Here is an 18354-nt window from a genome sequence, read left to right on the forward strand (position 1 = left end):
CATGTTTATACTTATACCTGTTATCTAATAATCACTTGACTGGGCCTGCTCTTCCCCATTTTCCTCTAAAGCCAATGAAGCCACCCCCTCAATCTCTGTTGGCTCCAGTTCCAGCTCATCTTTCCCCACAGATTCAGGCTCTGACAGGAGCATGACAGGTCTTGGGGCAGGTGAGCCTTCCCTGGGCTTGACCTCCCTGGGTTTTCCCCACCCCTGAGGCACCCCAGGGTCTACTTAAGGACCACATTGTAGGAGAGCAGGGATGGGGTTCATTAAAAGTGAAGTGATCACTTGGTCCTTTCATTTAATGGCCATTATGACTCATGATCATTAAGGGTCATGAATTGAGGTCTACATTCAGCATTAGGAGCTTAGTGAACATTGCAGAGTCACAATTTTCCCTCTTAGACTTCCATTGGCTAGTGTCAGAGGAAACATTTATGTAATTTCAAACAATTGTCCTTATTTTGATCATCATTTTCTTGGTAGGAGAGACCTAGCCTAGCCTAACAATGGGATGTAACTAGTCAAACTGCCAAAATCTGACAACTGTGGAAAAAGGTTATGATCATTATCAGCAAAATCAGGTGCAATCATACTAAGAGGTTTAAAAAAATACATTTCAATGTCATTGATAATCATACGATCAATTATAAGTATGTAGAAGATCTTTTGAAAATACCAAATTGCTTATTGTAACAGTATATGATTTTCATAAAAATTCAAGCTTAAAATGCCGCAGATCAGCAAGTGAGTAAAGAGGAAATGTCAGTCTAACCCAGAGGTCACCAAACTTGGTAACTTTAAGACTTGTGGACCTCGAGAAGCTATGTAGAAAATGTAAAATAGTAATAAGATATGGAATAGAATATAAAAATGAGCATGAACCTGAATTCGCGTCTGTACGAAGAAATATAACCTGGGATTATGCTGATTTCAAAAAAGATGTTTTATTTGTATTTCTTTTCTTTTTGTGAAAACTCAAATAAAATTTACACACACACAAAAAAAGAGACTTGTGGACCTCAATGCTGGCTGAGGAATTCTGGGAGTTGAAGTCCATAAGTCTTAAAGTTGCCAAGTTTGGGGATCCCTGGTCTAACCCCTGGTTCATGAACATTGACTGCAAATAAATGATGACTCAGTTGGACATATCCTATTTAATTATGTAAAGCGGTTGTAATTATTAACTAAATCCTGATGGGGGACAAGATGGGGGATTAGAATTGTTTGTCCTTGGAATAACAACTTTCAAATAAAGTCATTTGCTTTTTAAATAATTATTCAGATGAAAGTACATTTTTAAAAACTACTGCTGAACATTTTGTTTTGTTTACATTTGTAGTCAATTTGTCAAGAAAAGATGGTACTTAATTTTTTTCTGAAAGGAATTTATGGCTAGTGTGTGAAATTTTGATGCCTTGCTGTCATTTCAGAAAAATATATGAGTCACTAATTTCCATGGTATAACAATTTTCTCATCTATCTGCAGTATCTTGGGCTTCTTTCACTTCAGTTAAATCCCTAGGGAACAGGGCAAGAAGAAACATATCCACTGGGGACTTTTTCAGATGAGAAAATAGAGTGGTAATTCTAAATTAAGCAACAACCACCTTCTGAAACAGGTAAGGGAGTCAAGGCCAGCAGGATCATTGTACTCAGATATGGCTTCCCAGAGCCTCTTCCTGTAGCTTAGCTATCCAGGTGATTCTGATGCTTCTGGGCTAACGTAATGAGACACATTTGATGGGTCTGGGCCATTCATCTTCTAAGTGTGTGTGTGTATCCATCCATCCATCCATATATATTCTTTCTTTCTTTCTTTCTTTCTTTCTTTCTTTCTTTCTTTCTTTCTTTCTTTCTTTCTTTCTTTCTTTCTTTCTTTCTTCCTACCTACCTATCTATCTTTCTATCTATCCTCTCATCTATCTATCTTCTCATCTATCTATCATCTATCTATCTATCTATCTATCTATCTATCTATCTATCTATCTATCTATCTATCATCTTATTCATCTATCAATCATTTATCTATCTATCATCTATCTATCTATAATCAATCAATCTATCTATCATCTATCATCAATGTTATGTCTCACTTGTATCCACAGGTGAGAATACACAGTTCCAAAGTTCAGATATTCAATCAAAACAAAACCAGACCCAAAAGAGTTAACTGCTCTGTTTACGCAGTCCTTAGCAGTCTTCTTGGAATCTGTCTGGCAAAGCTGAATTGTTCATAAATCACACCGCTGTAGTCAAACGCACTTCTTTCCAAAGTAAAATCCACTTTGCTTCGAGCGGGGAAAAGGCGTTAGCACTCTCCTTAAATATCCCCTGAAAGGGCGTGTCAGTCTCATTAATTAATCCTTTGCTGGACGTCTCTTTTCTAATTGAGATTGACGTCTCAATCTTCTTCTAGTCTGAGCATCCAGCCAGCATCCGGCAATTTCATCATCGCTTGAATCCTCTGGCACATTTTCCTGATTAACAGTTAACACCTGAGGGAGGGAGTTCCAGAAGAGGAAGACGTCTCTGAAACTTCTAATAAATCAGGTTCATCTCTCAGATTCAACTCCTCCTCTTCCCCCAGACTCCTCTCAACGTCGCTCAGCAATGCAGGCTCGAATCTCAATGCCAGATCTTCCTCCTCACTCGAGCCTACATCTGCTGACTGACCTGGTTCAAACCTCGGAGGCACAACACATCAACATCTACCTACCATCTATCTATCTATCTTTCAAGTCAACTTTGACTCCTGGTGATTGGATAGACAGGTTCCTGCATTTTTTTTTGATAAGGCTTCAGAAGTGGTTGCCACTGCTTGCTTTCTAGGGCTGAGAGAGATTCACTAGCTCATAGTCACTGAGCTGGCTTCATGCCTAAAGCAGCAGTAGAACTCTTATAGTTTCTTCCCTTGTTCCTTAATTTCTACATCAAACTAACTCTCTGGGATGAGATGGGAAATGCTGTAAAAATGTGAGCTGCATAAGCAGACAACAACTTAGCCATAGATTGATGGACCAGGGGACATGTAGCAGAATGCAATATGCCCTGCCACTTTACAAAAATAATTCGAGTTCACAACATCACTGATTGAGATTCCAATACACTCTGAGGATGATATTGAAATAAAAGATGCCTCCTTTGCAGGAAAAAAAAAAACTTTGAGGAAATTGCTTTTCAGACATTAATTTAGCAATTCAGACAGAATACTGTGTTGTTGGACTGGATCCTTTTTAAAAATAATTTCCCCTGGTAACACACCTGTTGGACATTTTTCTAGCTTGCTAGGTTATGCCATCATCTGCTTTATCCTGTACCTAGCTAATATTGGCTTTTCTTAAAAACAACCCAGCGGATTCTACCCTTTTTGGGTTTGGGATGTAGAGACTTTTTGGGAAGTCCCAAGTCCCCCCCAAAAGTGGTTGTCAAACCATTTTCATCATGCTAACAAAACTGCTGCTTAGATTCAAGCTTTGGAAATTAAGGATCTGTTTAAAAATTCCATGCTTGAAATGGATGAATCACCACAAAACAAATTTATGTCAGTGTTGTATACCTGCTTCCCACCCCAGAAAAATCACATTTCAAAATACCCAAAGAATTCTGCAGTTAACCTGGTATGAATTCTGCAATTATTATTTTTCTAGCATACATGTGCTATAGATAAAAAGTACCTCCCCATATATATGTGAGCTGCATGAGATTCCCTTCCACTACACGCACACGCACACACATACACACACACACAAACATGAACTGCTTAGAGCGCCCTTATAAGAAAACATTCACAACAAGCTGAATCAACCCTGACTGATAATGGGAAAGATTCAGTGAGATGCTGTGGTCCAGTAGGCCAAAGAGTTACTATTCACTGACATTCTCAGCTGCTCTGCTCTGCTGACCCATGAGGAAAGAATAAATAAGAAGGTCACCAAAATGTGTTTATCAAAAACATGCCAGTGTCTTATTGCAATTTCCATTATGTCTGCCTTTTTCTTTGTCTTGCTTTTGCAATGTAGTGAGCTACTAAGGGTAGATAAACTCTGGTTCCATCTTTGCTCATGCTTCAGTCTCTCACACTTAAACCTTCTTTTTTTTTAGTTTTTGGAGTACTATCTTGCACATTTTGCTTTTCAATTCTTTCGACTGACAACTGATACAACTTCCAAATGTCTGTTTTTCCTCCTCTGATCAGAACTGGTGATCCATAGTGTTTTAATCCATATCAGGTCCTATTCAAATTGTCTTCTTTCATTAATGAAAAGGTTCTATCTGAATCTTTTCGTCACCAGTCAAATTTGTTGACATGTTGCTCAGAGCTTACAGAATTACAGAACGTTTATTACCTGCATCCTTCTATCCTACATCATTTAAATTGAAACCCATCTGTTAAGTCTGGAAGGATGGGTCCAAGAACGGAGATGAGACTCAGATAGCAACAACAGCTCTTTATTAGTGACTTCAGATCTGAGCGAAATATCCCAGCCGCAGTGGCCCCTTTTATAAAGCTGGCTGCGGCTAAGCGGCCAATGACATCGGTTTGAGCTTGCTGCGCTTGGTTTGCCCAATCGCGGCAGCCCGTTAACTAGCCAATCGGATCAGTCTGGAGCGACCAATCACGACCCGCTGTTAGCGGACCAATCCGAATGCAGGCTTTCAAGCCTGCTAGTCTGGAACACCATCCTTCCACATCACAATAAAAACTACTCCGGAGAAACCCACCCCACCACCAAGAATTCAGAGATACCAATACAAAGATTTTAAACTGATAATCTGGCATGTGTTCTCATGCATGCATTTCTGGCAGGTGTTTTCACACAGACTTTTCAGTGACCAACAGGGGAACAATGCCTAAACAGTATCTCCCTATCTCAGATATTTTCTCATTTGATTTTCAGTTGTATTGATTAGCAGCAATAATAACATGTTTTGCAAGTACGTGAGCTGAAACTGTTAGCTACAGGACTGTGTTTTTCAATTTTTATGAATGTATAGGGTCAGGTTCATTGATACAGTCTGTATTTTTTTTTTAAATTTCTCCACTTTCCAGAACAGGAACTACTATTTCTATGATGGTCAGGGAGAGCCTTCTGGGAGGATGTGGAATATTTGCTTGGAGAAATGGTTCAAGAGCTGATTTTTTATTTTTTTAAAAAAAGAGGCAATATTTCTCTTTTCTTAAGATGGGAACTTCTCTTTGCATGATTTCTAGTCCACCTGGAAGTTTAAAATATTCCCTCAGATTATTTCTGCATGTGCTATTTACAAAGGGGTGGGGGGAGGTAATCAGAAGCTGATGATAAAGGTAGACATGGCAAGAATTATAGGTATTCACTTAACATTAAAGTGACAATAACACACTGGCTCATGGCTGTTCACTTTTTTATGAGAGGCTTTGTGGAGCTTTGATTGAAGCTTTGATGGCCATAGGCTTCTTCAAATGTATACCACAGTTTGTAAACCAGTCTATAATTGAAATTGATTTTTTACAAACATGAAATATAATAATATATTAAAATACATATTGCTGTGGTGGGTTTCCTCATTGATCCTCATTGTACTAAATCTGTTCCCAAATCGAAAGAGCCAAATTACATTCTGTCTGCTTTCATTGCTGTTAAGTCCTCCCAGTTTGCCAGGGAAGTGTAAAGCAAATCAACTTCCCCATTTCATGAGTCTTTCTGAAAAAACCTTTTTTTAAAAAAATATGGAAGCTTTGTACATCATTCCACCACTTTGCGCCAGGAATTTCTACTGCCATTTACCTACTAGATGGGGCTTTATTGTGGCTTGTTCCTTTGTCTTCTCTCTGTCTTCTTTGGGCTCTGTCATGGAGGAATGATCCACTGAGGGCTTGCTCTTTAGAGAAAGAGGAGTCCTGAACATTAGTGCTCAATTGCCTTCCCAATGGAACATAGTCAGTGGACTCAGAGAGGAATAATGCCTGGAATAATGTCAATATCTAGAAGCTGATGGAAGTGGCTCCTTCAGTTAATTGGAGCAAAGCAGCAAGAAGAAGGGAGATCAGCTCATTGTCATTTTTCTCTCTGACAAAAGAGAGATGAATGTATTAGAGTAAGGCAAACAGGAAAGAAAAATGAATAAATAGAAATTAGATAGATGATGATATATAAATGATAGATAGAGATAGATGAGAGATAGAGAAATAGATAGATGCATAGGTAGATAGATAGATAGATAGATAGATAGATAGATAGATAGATAGATAGATAGATGAGAGATAGATAGATGAGAAATAGATGAGAGATAGATAGATGATAGATAGATGATAGATAGATAGATAGATAGATAGATAGATAGATAGATAGATAGATAGATAGATAGATAGATAGATAGATGGACAGGAGAGAGAGAGAGAGACAGAGAGACAGAGACAGAGAGACAGAGAGACAGAGGAAGGATAAAATATTCTTATTTGGGAAGATTTAGAGAGCCTGTTCAGATGTTTCCAAAAGCTTGGGGCTGGAGCTCTTAAAAAAAAAGCAGAGGAAAGGGAGCCAATGTAAATTATAGGACTGGTTACAATTTTGAAAGAGCAGTTGATCAGAATAACCCTTGGATTCCTGGAAGAAATGGGTTGAACTGTTTAGAAATTTAAATAGGTCATATGTTATAGTTTAAAATTAACATTACAATAACAATGGAGTAAAGAGAGTAAGAATGGTATCAGGAATATTGCTTTCTTGTACATGTTGCAATGTTGCACGGATGTCCCAAATCTACAGAGTTTGTGGCATAATATTGCATAACAGCACAACACACAGCAGCAAGCTCTTTTGGGCCCAATAGTTTCCTCAGAGAGACTATTTATTTTAAGGAAGAAAGATATAATCACTCCAGAAATCATTTCTTATAACCAAGTACATGCTAGTAATCAATAGGATTCATGGTGTGTGTGTGTGTGTGTGTGTGTGTGCGTGTGTGTGTCTGAAAGTCAAGATAGCAGTTGTGTTGCACAAGTATATTGAATGCATATATCAAATGTGTAGGGCTTCAATTATCCCTAGCTTATTTTTCTCTTTCTCTTTGTCTCTGTAATTTTTTTTAAGTTTGGCTTTATGACTTGTTTCTCAATTGAAAAAAAATACGGAGCAATCTTCTTAAGCAAAATACTTAGATGGTATTTAAAAAGTGTGTCACTATCAAGAAAACAAAGAACCATCCATGACCATGTGCTATTTTGGCCTTCATCTTACCTTAATACTATTATGTCACTGAGATTAGAACATGTCAATTGTGAGACAAAAAACAGGAAGACAAATAACATTTGAGGTAGAAAAGAAGATAAAGGTTATATTTACAGTAAAGTAGGTATAGAGGCTGATATTAATGAGCACTTGTCATATCTGAATGATGTGGCAGAACCTTTAAATCGTCTTCATGAACATATCCATTTAAAAAAAAATTAATCCTCAGCTGCTGAAAGTGCAATTCCCCAAACCCCAAAAACTTTAACCTTAGACTGTCTACTATTGACCTCACCCCTTTCCTAAGAGGTCTGTAGGGGGCATGCATAAGCGCACCAATGTGCCTACTGTCCCTGTCCTATTGTTTCTTTTATTTTCTTATATGTATCCATGTATTCATAGCTATGTTTATACTTATACCTATTATCTTGTAAGCAATTGACAAATCAAAATCAAATCAAAATCAAATCAATTTAATAGCATATTAATAATTGTTGTTTATAACCACGGTGAGCCATGTGAGCCATGGTGGTGCAGTGGTTAGAGTGTAGTACTGCAGGCTATTTCTGTTGACTGTCGGCTGCCTGCAATTTGGCAGTTCAAATCTTACCAGGATCAAGGTTGACTCAGCCTCCCATCCTTCTGAGGTGGTAAAATGAGGATCCAAATTGTTGGGGCAATATGCAGACTATGTAAACCGCTTAGAGAGGGCTCTAAAGCACGTAAAGCAATATATAAGTCTAAGTGCTACTGCTATATACCATATATATATATATATATATATATATATATATATATATATATATATATATATATATATATATATATATATATATATACTATAGCGATATTTCATATTGCAAGAATGCTAAAAATCTGAAAATAACAGCTTCACCTTTTTAAGGTGCAACCATAAAGCTGGGGGACAAAAATTTAAGTTCCAAATTCCCATTTACTTAAATGGAATCATATCAACTTAAAATAAGTATTATTATTTATTTACATTTGTTAATTAGATAGATGGTGACTGGCACATGGTCTTGTGTACACATCATGCATATGTAGGCACAGCAAAGAGAAAGAAGCATGATTGTTGTGGCTATTTGGAAATTACACTAATTATCATCATAATAATATATCCTCCAATGAGGTACTAGCTTGACATCATTGTAGGGTTTTCATGCTCCAAGGAGGTTGAGAGCTATGCTAGATGTTCCACTATCTGGGTCAACAAAGACTATGCTAGATGTTGGAATTCCTGAACGTTGGGTGAAAGTAGCTGCAGAATTACTGGAGGAAAAGTCACAAATAAATGAAGACTGAAAACAAAGAAATAATGATCTGTTATTCCTAGATCAAATTCAACAAGAAGAAGATAACTAAAAGGAATGCACCAGTTCTGGACATCCACAATCAAAAATAACAGAACAGAGACTGGCGCGTCAGTGTTGATTTATAATATGAAATAAAATATTAACAGAATTGGAAAAACTGCAAAAGTTTACCCAGGACAAAGAAAATGAAGCCTTGGTAGAAGTCACTCAGGTTAGAGAGGCAAAAAGGACGATCAAAAAGTGCAAAAAGTAGAGGAAGCCAGGTAGAGGAGTAGAGGAAGCCAGGTATTGAATTGTTTTCATTCCCAAATCAGGCACCCTCTCCTCTACCTTTTCCTCAGAAAGAACAGGACACTGACAGCTAGCAACAGGAATTGAAACAAATAATAATTGAGTATTTAGAACAGCATAAAAACAACAAAATAAGGTTGCCTGCAGTTAAACTTTTTCCAAAGAAACAGCTAGCACAAGCATTAAAAGACACCAATACTGTGCTATCAAATATAAGCAGCTTACTGCAGGAAACAAACCAACTAATGTATAGCACAACTGCAGTTATAACTGGAAATACTAATGCACTGGAAATACTAATGCTGCAAATAATAACTAAAGCCAAGAAGATCAGCAGATATGAAGCTTGAATCTATGCTATAGACCAAATCTTCAATTTCAGTCAAATCAGAAACATTTCTACTAGAGAGAATGCAATGACCCAGGCAATATTTGACAAAGAAGAAACAGTGCAGTTCTGGGCACAGCTATGAGGCAACCTAAAGAAATACAACGATAATGCAGTTTGGAAAAAGAAGGTGGATATAATTCTTTTTAAAGAAGCTGAAATGAACAAAGTTGTAATAATAGCACAATGGTGGAGAAAAGGGCCAGGAAGATTAAGAATTAGTCAGCACCGAGTGAAAATGCACTGCATAATTTTCGACTGAAACATCTGATTGGTCTATACCCACTAAGCAGCTAAGTAGTTTAACAGCATATTGCATGGAGATGAAACCGAAGAGTAGCTAACATCTGGCAAAACCTGTCTCCTAATGAAAGATCAAACAAAAGAGGCAGCACCAGGCAACTACAGGACAATTACCTGCTTACCAACAACTTTTAAATTGCTAATTAATGTTGTAGCTGATGCAGTCCATGGACAATCTGAAGCTGTATGAAAAACACCATCTGAAAAGAATTGCTTTTCAACACTCCACATGTACACTCAGGATGTTGCAATGGAATAAACATCTGGTGGACAAATGTGCCACTCTTACCATCAATAGGGGGAAAATAGTGAAAACTGAAGATAGCCTATAGGAAAAAAAACATTAAGATGCTCGATGAAGAAGATCACTAACTGGGCATCCTTCAATCTGATAACATCAAGCACACTGAAGTAAAAAAGCAGTTTAGAAATTAATATATCATAAGAATGGAAAAGTTCTTAAAGGCTTAGAGGAGGAAATGCTGTCAAGGAAATTAGCACTTAGTCAATTCCAGATGTTGGATAACTAGCTGGATAGTGGACTGAACTCAAGCAGAACCAAAAGCCCTGGATAGGAAGACCAGAAAAATAATGATACTGAATCATAGCCTTCATTCACACAGCTATATTGACAGACTCTATTTAGCAAGGAGCCCAGGACAACATGGATGTTGAAACTACACCAGACAGGTGAAGAAGGAAAAAAGGCATTGGAAGTATATCTGAAGGACAGTAAAAAGGATGCACTGCATTTATACCATGAAGGCTTTTTAAATACTGAAGAGACCAAATAAACCTATAAGAACAGCTATATGAAGAATAGAAAACAAGCATGGTAAGGCAAAGTATTACATTGCCAGTACATAAAGAAATAGAAGGCAAAGGAGATAACAAGATCTTGCAATGGTCAAGACCAGGATAATCAAAGAAAGAAACTGTCGTGTCCGTCGAGAAAGGAAGCTCGGAGTCAGTGACTTGGTTTCAGCTCTTTATTGGCTCCTGAAACAGCTTGGGCTTGAAGGGGAAAACTGCGGCTTTTTATTTCGAGCCGCGTGACGCGGCGTAATGACACCGCTTGAATCTCCCGCGATTAGTTTCCACCAATCGCGGGGATTCGCAAACGGGCCAATCAGTGCGGCTCGCCGACCAATCCGGTCGCCGCGCTTTAACCAATCGCGACGCGGCTACAGTATGTAAATTGACTTGTACAGAACACCCCTCCCCTCTTGGTTCGGTCCTACGTAACGTAGTCCCGTAGGTAGGCGGGGCTTCGTACTTGTCTACTTGACTTGCGCAGCTTAGTTGTTGTTTGGTTCCCGGCCGGTTCGGTCGGGACTTCTTTCTCTTGGCCCTGTCGATGGAACCCCCTGGAAGGTGTCGCTGGGCCTCTTGTTGCAGCTCCTCCCGGTCTACCCGGTTGGTCGAGCTGCGACTTTCGCCGCTCCTGCCTGGTCTTTCCGGGCTGGTTGAGCTGGCCTGGCTGTTCCTTCCTGGTGAGACTTCGGGCTGGCTGTTGACTGGTGAGTATTGCTGGTTATTTCCTATTTGATCCCCTGTATCTTCCCTCCCCTCTTGGTTTGTGTTATCGGGTCGTCTGTGTTTGGTTGCGTGTCGGTTGTGTTTTTTGTTCTTGATCTTATTTGATCGATGTGGCGTTTCCATGTTTGTCCGTCGGTTGTCTGTAACCGGTAGGAGTGGGGTCCTGTCAGTTGGTTATGGTTGCCGTACCCATAGTGGGTCTCCGGTAAGGTTTCTTGCATAGACTGCGTCGCTGGTGCAAAACCCGGTGCTTGCTAGATGAGTCCGGGGTTTTTCCGGGTTGTATGTGGGGTGTAGTCTGTCGAGTGGTGACCTTAGTTTTCTCCCCATTAGTAATTCTGCCGGGCTTTTGTTAGTCGTTGTGTTTGGGGTGATATGTTGTATTAGGAGCATTTTATTTATTTTTTCTTGTATGTCCCCGTGTTCGATCTTTTGGAGGGTTCTTTTTGTAAATTGAACCATCCGTTCTGCCCTACCATTGGCCGGATGCGCCGTCGCTGTCAGTGCGTGTCGTATGCCTCGCCCGCTAGGAATCTTCAATTCCAGCGAGGTGAACTGGGGTCCGTTGTCTGACACGATAACATCCGGGAGACCGTGGGTTGCGAAGAGTTTGTTTAAGACCTTGGTTACCGCATCTGTTGTGGTGGTCTTCATGTTGCTTACCTCCAGCCAGTTGGAGTAAGCATCCACCGTGATGAGGAATGTGTTCCCTTTTGTGGGCCCGGCAAAATCTATATGGAGTCTTGACCATGGTCCCCTGGGCGTTTCCCATTCTAATATTGGTGCTGCGGGGGGATTTGGTCTGGTTTCTTGGCAGCGCGAGCACTTGGCTACCCAGGCCTCGATCTCCTTGTCCATACCTGGCCACCAAGCATAGCTTCTGGCCAAAGCTTTAGTCCTCACAATCCCGGGTGCCCTTCGTGTAATAATTTTAATACCTTCCCTTGCAGTTTTTCTGGTATGACCACCCTGTCCCCCATAGCAAAACAACCTTTCTGTAGTGACAGTTCTGTTTGCCGGTTTCGGAATGTCCTGAATGCTTCATCGTTGTCTTTCTCTGGCCATCCCTTTTCTACCCAATGTAATACCCGCGCCAGACGCTTGTCTTTATTAGTCTCTCGGGCAATGTCTGACGCGGTTATGGGTAGGTCCGGCAATGTCTCTATGCTGAGGTGGCCGTCGTGGGAGCTGGATCGTCGCCTAGGTCGGGAAGCGGTGAGCGGCTCAACGCGTCTGCATGGGAGATCGTCTTACCGGGTCTGTGTGTGAGCCGGTAGTCGTAGGCAGCGAGGAACTCAGACCACCTTGTCATCCTGGGGGATAGGATGTTCGGGTGGCCTTGTTTCCCGCCAGGATGCCCAGCAGCGGCTTGTGGTCCGTGATGAGGGTGAATCGGCGGCCGTAGAGGTACTCGTGGAACTTCTTTACTGCTGCGACGATGGCCAGTGCCTCCTTATCTAATTGGCTGTAGTTTCTTTCGGGTTTGCTGAGTGTTCTTGAAAAGAAAGCGATGGGTGCTTCTTTTCCGTCTGGGAGTGTATGGCTGAGGACGGCGCCGACGCCAAATGGTGAGGCGTCGCATGTGACGGCGATGGGTAGGGTCTCATTATACTGAATGAGAACGGCATCCGAGGTGAGCAGGTCTTTGGTATTCTTGAATGCGGTGTCCTCCCGTTTCCCCCAGGTCCATTTGGCCGTCCTGTCCAGGAGCCTATGCAAGGCTCCGCGCGTCGCTCTTTTGGGGCAAGAACACATTGTAAAAATTTAGCAGTCCCAGAAATGCCTGCAGCTCTGTTTTGTTCTTGGGTGTGGGGCTTCCTTTATGGCTTTGACCTTGCTTCCGGTTGGGTGGATGCCATGTCGGTCTAGGAGGTACCCCAGAAACTCGACTTGCTCTGTGTATAGCTGGCATTTCTCTTTCTTCACCTTTAGCCCGGCCCCTTTGAATTTTTCTAGTACCTCCCTTAGGCGACCCTCTAGTTCCTCCTGGTTGGCTGCTGACACCAATACATCGTCAAAATAGGGAACCACCCCTTGATTCCTCGCAGCAGTCTCTCCATGAGGCTCTGGAAAATTCCTGGGGCTACGCTGACTCCAAACTGGAGTCGGTTACAACGAAACGCTCCCGGTGGGTGACTATTGTTTGCGCCTCGGCGGTTTCTTCATCGACCGGCAGTTGCTGATATGCTTGCGCCAGGTCGAGCCGCAAGACCTTGCCCCCCAGCGAGTGTAATAGGTGTTGCACTACTGGGACGGGTAGGCGCTTTGTTGCAGGGCGCAATTGAGGGTGGCCTTATAGTCCCCGCAGATCCTTACTGACCCATCTGGTTTGACCGGGTGACTATAGGGTCTCCCACCGGGCGTGGTCGATTGGCTGCAAAACCCCTGTTTGACGAGCTTGTCAATCTGCTCGCTATTTTCTTCCGGAGTGCAAAAGGCACCCGTCTGGGTTTTAGGCGATGGGGGCGACATTTGGGTCTAGGCTAAAAGAGATAGGGGGCCCTTTGTACTTGCCTAGGGTGCCGTCGAATACTTCTTGGAAGTCCCTCGCCAGCTGCTGCTCCCAGTCGGCCTCTGTGGTGTGGTTTACTCCCGTGACCTCGATCCCGAGTGGCGCGAACCATTGGAGTCCTAAGAGGCTGGGTCGGTTCCGGTCCACGATAGTCAGGGGAAGTTTCGCGGTGCGGTTTTTGAAAGTCACCTCGAACTGTCCGGTCCCAATGACAGGGATGCGGTTCCCCTGATAGTCCTTGATGATCAGCTTCTGGTTCTCCAGTCCTCTTTTCTGGATGTTCGCACCAGGCGCTTGAGTTCTTTCAGGCGACCATGGAGAGGTAGGATCCGGAGTCTACCTCCATCCGGCATGGCTCGCCCTCGATGTTCACCTCCACGTGACCTTCCGGGCATCCGTGGTTTCGCATGGCCGATGGTGACCGTCTGGTGGGTTTCTTCTCTCTGGCGGCCTTCCCGCTCCGCCGCCCTCGGTTGTCTCGGTTCCAGCGATAGTCGGCTTGGCGATCTCTGGTTCTCGGGGGTGTCGCCTCGTCCCGGTTGCTTGGTTCTCGCCGGGCGGGGCTGTGTGTCTTTTGAGTCGGCAGACTCGGGCGATGTGGCCCTTCTTGTTGCAATGCCGGCAGATCGCGTCGATAAAACGGCACTCTGATCAAGGTGATTTCCCCGCACCCGGCGCACTGGTTCCCCGACTTACGACCCCGTTGATCTCGCCGGTCCCGTCCTGTTTGTAGTCGGTGGACGCTTCCTCCTCGTCCGTGGTCTCGGAGGCGGAGTCCAGGTCCCCGTGGTGTGTGTGGTTTCTCGTCGGCTTGTCTCGGGTTTTCAGTGTGGTCCCCGTTGTCTGCCCTCCGAAGTCTGGCTGCTGACTTCCGGGTGGCTTCGGCTGCGGAAGCTTCGCCAGGGCGTCCCGAGGTCGATGTTGCCTTTCGCCATCAGTCGACTTTTTAGTGCCTGATCCCTGAGGCCTAGGACCACGCGGTCTCGGAGGATATCGTCCAGGTCCCTGAACTCGCACATCCCCTAGGTCTCGCAAGGCGGCTATAAAGTCGCTAATGCTTCGTCCTGCCGCTGGTTTCGCCGATAGAACTCATCCCGCCGGATGAGGATGGGCACAGCGGGGGCGTAGTGGTTCCGAAGGAGTGGCTCGAGATCGGCCCAGTCCATCGCCTTCACGTCCTCGGGCTTCGCGAGGGCTTTGGCCATCTTAAACACTGCGGGCCCGCAGTGTGTGAGGAAGACGGCCCTTTTCTTCTGCCCGTTCGCATCCTTCAAATTGCTACTTTCGAGGAACATCAGGAATCTATCCGTGTACGATTCCCAGTCCTCGGTAGCGGGGTTGAAGGGTGCTGGTGGGGCATGCTGGCCATCTCGTCGGTCTTTGTCTTCCTCGGGACACGTGCTCGGTGGTTATTCTCTGGATCCCACCCTCGTCGCCAGTGTCGTGGTCCGCGAAAGGAAGCTCGAGTCAGTGACTTGGTTTCAGCTCTTTATTGGCTCCTGAAACAGCTTGGGCTTGAAGGGGAAAACTGCGGCTTTTTATTTCCGAGCCGCGGCGGGCGCCAATGACACCGCTCGAATCTCCCGCGATTAGTTTCACCAATCGCGGGGATTCGCGAACGGGCTAATCAGTGCGGCTCGCTCGACCAATCCGTCGCCGCGCTTTAACCAATCGCGACGCTGGGCTACGAGTATGTAAATTGACTTGTACAGAACAGAAACAGAGGGGCTAATTCTGTGGCACAAGCTGAAACCTTAAGAAGAAATACCTGCAGGGCCAGAATTGAGAAAACAGCAATAACAGTAAATGCCAGAAAGAAGCTGAAGAAACAATGAACCACCAAGTTAGCTGTTAAGTTTAGAGAATAAGGAGACCAGACATCTGACCAGTGACTTCAACTCTTTAATAATAACAGGAATTAGAATGGAACAGAGCAGAGCTATGGGCAGCAGTAACCCTTTTATAGGGTTAGCTGCCTTATTAACCAATGAAAATGCGCAACAGGTTCCAACTACTGACCAATAAGGACAGTCCCAAAAGTGACCAATCAGGGACCGGTTCTGGCCCAATCCCAAGTTTTTGTATAAGGATCAATCAGGTGTGCAGGTTTTCAACCCCTCATTTGCATTTAGGTTATTCACTTTTATTGATTCACAACATTAGCTACTGCAAGAAAATCATACAGACTGACTACAAACAATGGCATGACAAAATAGTAATAATAGTGCAGTGGAATATCTGCAAGAAATACCACTTGCCTGCAAATAAGAACTGGTGGGACCACAAAATAGACAAAGTAATAGAAAATGAAAAGGCTAAATTGCTCTGGGGTTTTAGAATTCAAGCAAACAAGTGATGGCTACAAAACACTCCAGGCTTAACAACTGTTGAAAAGAAAGAAGAAAAAGTCTGGAGAGTGGATGTGGCAGTATATGGAGACAGCAGAACAAAAGAGAAAGAACTGAGGAAAATCATTAAATTCAGAGATCTGCAATATAAATAGAACGACTGTGGCAAAGAAAAGTAAAAATAGTGCCAATAGTAATAAGTACCTTGGTTGCAATCCCAAAACTTATGGAGTACCAACAACATCAGCATTGACAAATCACCATCAGTCAATGACAAAAGTCAACCTTACTTGGAACAGCTTACCTCCTGCAACAATACCTTTTGACAGCATCAAACAACAACTTCTGCCTACTCCAAGTCCTTGGAAAGCACTTGGTAGGTGTACAAAATTGCCAAATCCAGTCAAAACACTGGGGACTGTGCAACCAACCATAATGATATATTGAATCTATATGCTACCAGCGAATAATTGTGGAGGGACAATGTGGGGAAGTAGTTTTCCTTCAAAAGCCTCTTCCTCATAGGCTAATCTCAAGAGGGAGTCTATGCATCTCAGCCAGTTCATCTCTAATCTTTATGAAATTCCTAAGACACACAAATATTTGTGTTAAGAAAGCCTAGGACCGGAAACATTATTTAGAGCCTAATGAAAATGCAGTGTGAAGAGTTAAGAGCCAATGATTAGCAGATGCAAAACTTATTGTAGCTAATGGCAGCTGAGGCAGTTTTCATGCTGTGAAATGTGTTGGGCTGCAAAAGGACTAGCATGAAAAAGTTCTAAGACAATGCTAAATATATTTTTGTTTTTATTATATGACCTATTGGCTATATAAAAAAATATTCAAGTCTGACTTTCCCCTTCACTTGTTTTACAGTGGTTAGACCAAACATGAAAAACGGAGTACGAATGATTTCATTCCTCCTGTTTCCTGATTTTTTTTTTTTAAAAAACTAAATTGCTATTTTTAAATATTTTCCCATATGGTCACAAAAACAGCAGGTGTTGGAGTGAAACAGAATCTTAAATTCGGCTGTTGTTTTGAGAACAGTGACGGTAGAAAGATGCCAGATTCTGACCAGTGACTGATTTCAGTATCCCAAAGAGAAATGTGCAGAGTCATTTGTGTGACCCGACCTTTGAAACCAATTATTTCATTTTGAGCTTGGCCAACAGTCCTGTGAACAAAAAGTCTGGAGAAATAACAGAATCTCTGTCCTCTGTAGTATTTCTCTCCCTCTGTGCCTCTCAAGCTGTGATTTCTGTAGCCTCATCTAATCTATCCCCCAGGACAATTTCTGTAGTAATTGCAAGGGATTTTATAGGGACTGTATAATATCCATCACTGTTTCATTTTAAGTGACATTGGAATCAAAGGTCACTGCAAAGGAACTTAAAGAGGGTGCATTTTTCAAAGTGAAGTTCTAAGGTCGAGAATGTAATGTGAATTGGAGGTGCCAAAATTCACAAAGCTTGCACCACAAAAGGGGCTAGGGACAAGTGAAATGCTGAGGTAAGATAAGGTGTACTTCAGAAAAACAATGGTTAGAAGATGATTGGCTTGCTTTCCCAATAGGGATCCTCTCACCCCACCCAAAAGTTCAGTCTTCACCATCTGATTCTAATTAAATCAAGCTAGACAGCTTCCTACCTCTCTCTGTCTCCCTCCCTCTCTTTCTCTCCCCCTCCTTCCTTTCCCACTCTCCCTCCCTCCCTCCCTCTCTCTGTATAGTAGTAAAACTAAAACTAAAAATTGTTACATTTATATCTAATGAACCAATATTCCATTATTTGAGGGTCTGCCACAAAGAGGAGGGGGTCAACTTATTTTCCAAAGCACAGAAGGCAAGACAAGAAACAATGGATGGAAATCAAGGAGTGAAACAATCTGGAATTAAGAAGAAACATCCTAAGTGTTGAGGCAATTAACCAGTGGAACAGCTTCAGAAGTCGTGGGTGCTTCATCACTGGAGGTTTTTAAGAAGAGACTGGACAGTCACTTGTCTGAAATGGTATAGGGTCTCCTGCTTGAGCTGAGCTAGAAGACCTCCAAGATCCCTTCCAGTCTATTCTGATTGAACTCCCTGTTAGAAGATCTGCCTTTGTTGCTTGCTATCCTAAGTCAGCTCTATGATCACTTGGTACTTTTTGCAGGTGCCCTCTGCGTATTTTTTTAGGCAACTGCACAGGGGTGGGATCTGACAGGGTTAACTACCAGTTCGGTGATTTACGAGGTTCAGTGATTTACGATGTGCTTTCCTGCCTGCTGCGCATGCACGCCTGTAAATCATCATCAGCACCCTGCATGCAGAGAAGCAGCCTTTCAAAAAGCCCCTTTTTCCTGCTTTTTAAACTGCAGCTGTGCCTCGCACGGCAGCTGAAGTTGAAAAAGCAGGGAATAAAGATTAGGTAAGAGCCCAGGTGGG

General features: G+C 42.7%; 1 long non-coding RNA gene across 2 annotated transcripts; it reads right to left on the reverse strand.

Annotated features, from left to right (window-relative positions):
- Positions 1–7666: 7666 nt before the first annotated feature.
- On the reverse strand, positions 7667–16009 carry LOC148133173 (uncharacterized). 2 transcript variants are annotated; one of them, XR_015747177.1, is made up of 3 exons: positions 15840–16009; positions 9653–9856; positions 7667–7927 (listed from the first exon to the last, which is right to left on the reverse strand). It is a non-coding gene; the product is annotated as an uncharacterized LOC148133173 (long non-coding RNA). The 2 variants fall into 2 exon arrangements; XR_015747176.1 differs by having other exon boundaries at positions 9645–9856.
- Between the last annotated feature and the right edge of the window lie 2345 nt (positions 16010–18354).

Source organism: Notechis scutatus, chromosome 1 (assembly GCF_049901735.1).
Source record: "Notechis scutatus isolate UNSWTSFEM ecotype Mainland chromosome 1, rNotScu1.2, whole genome shotgun sequence".
Classification (NCBI taxonomy): Eukaryota; Metazoa; Chordata; class Lepidosauria; order Squamata; family Elapidae; genus Notechis; species Notechis scutatus.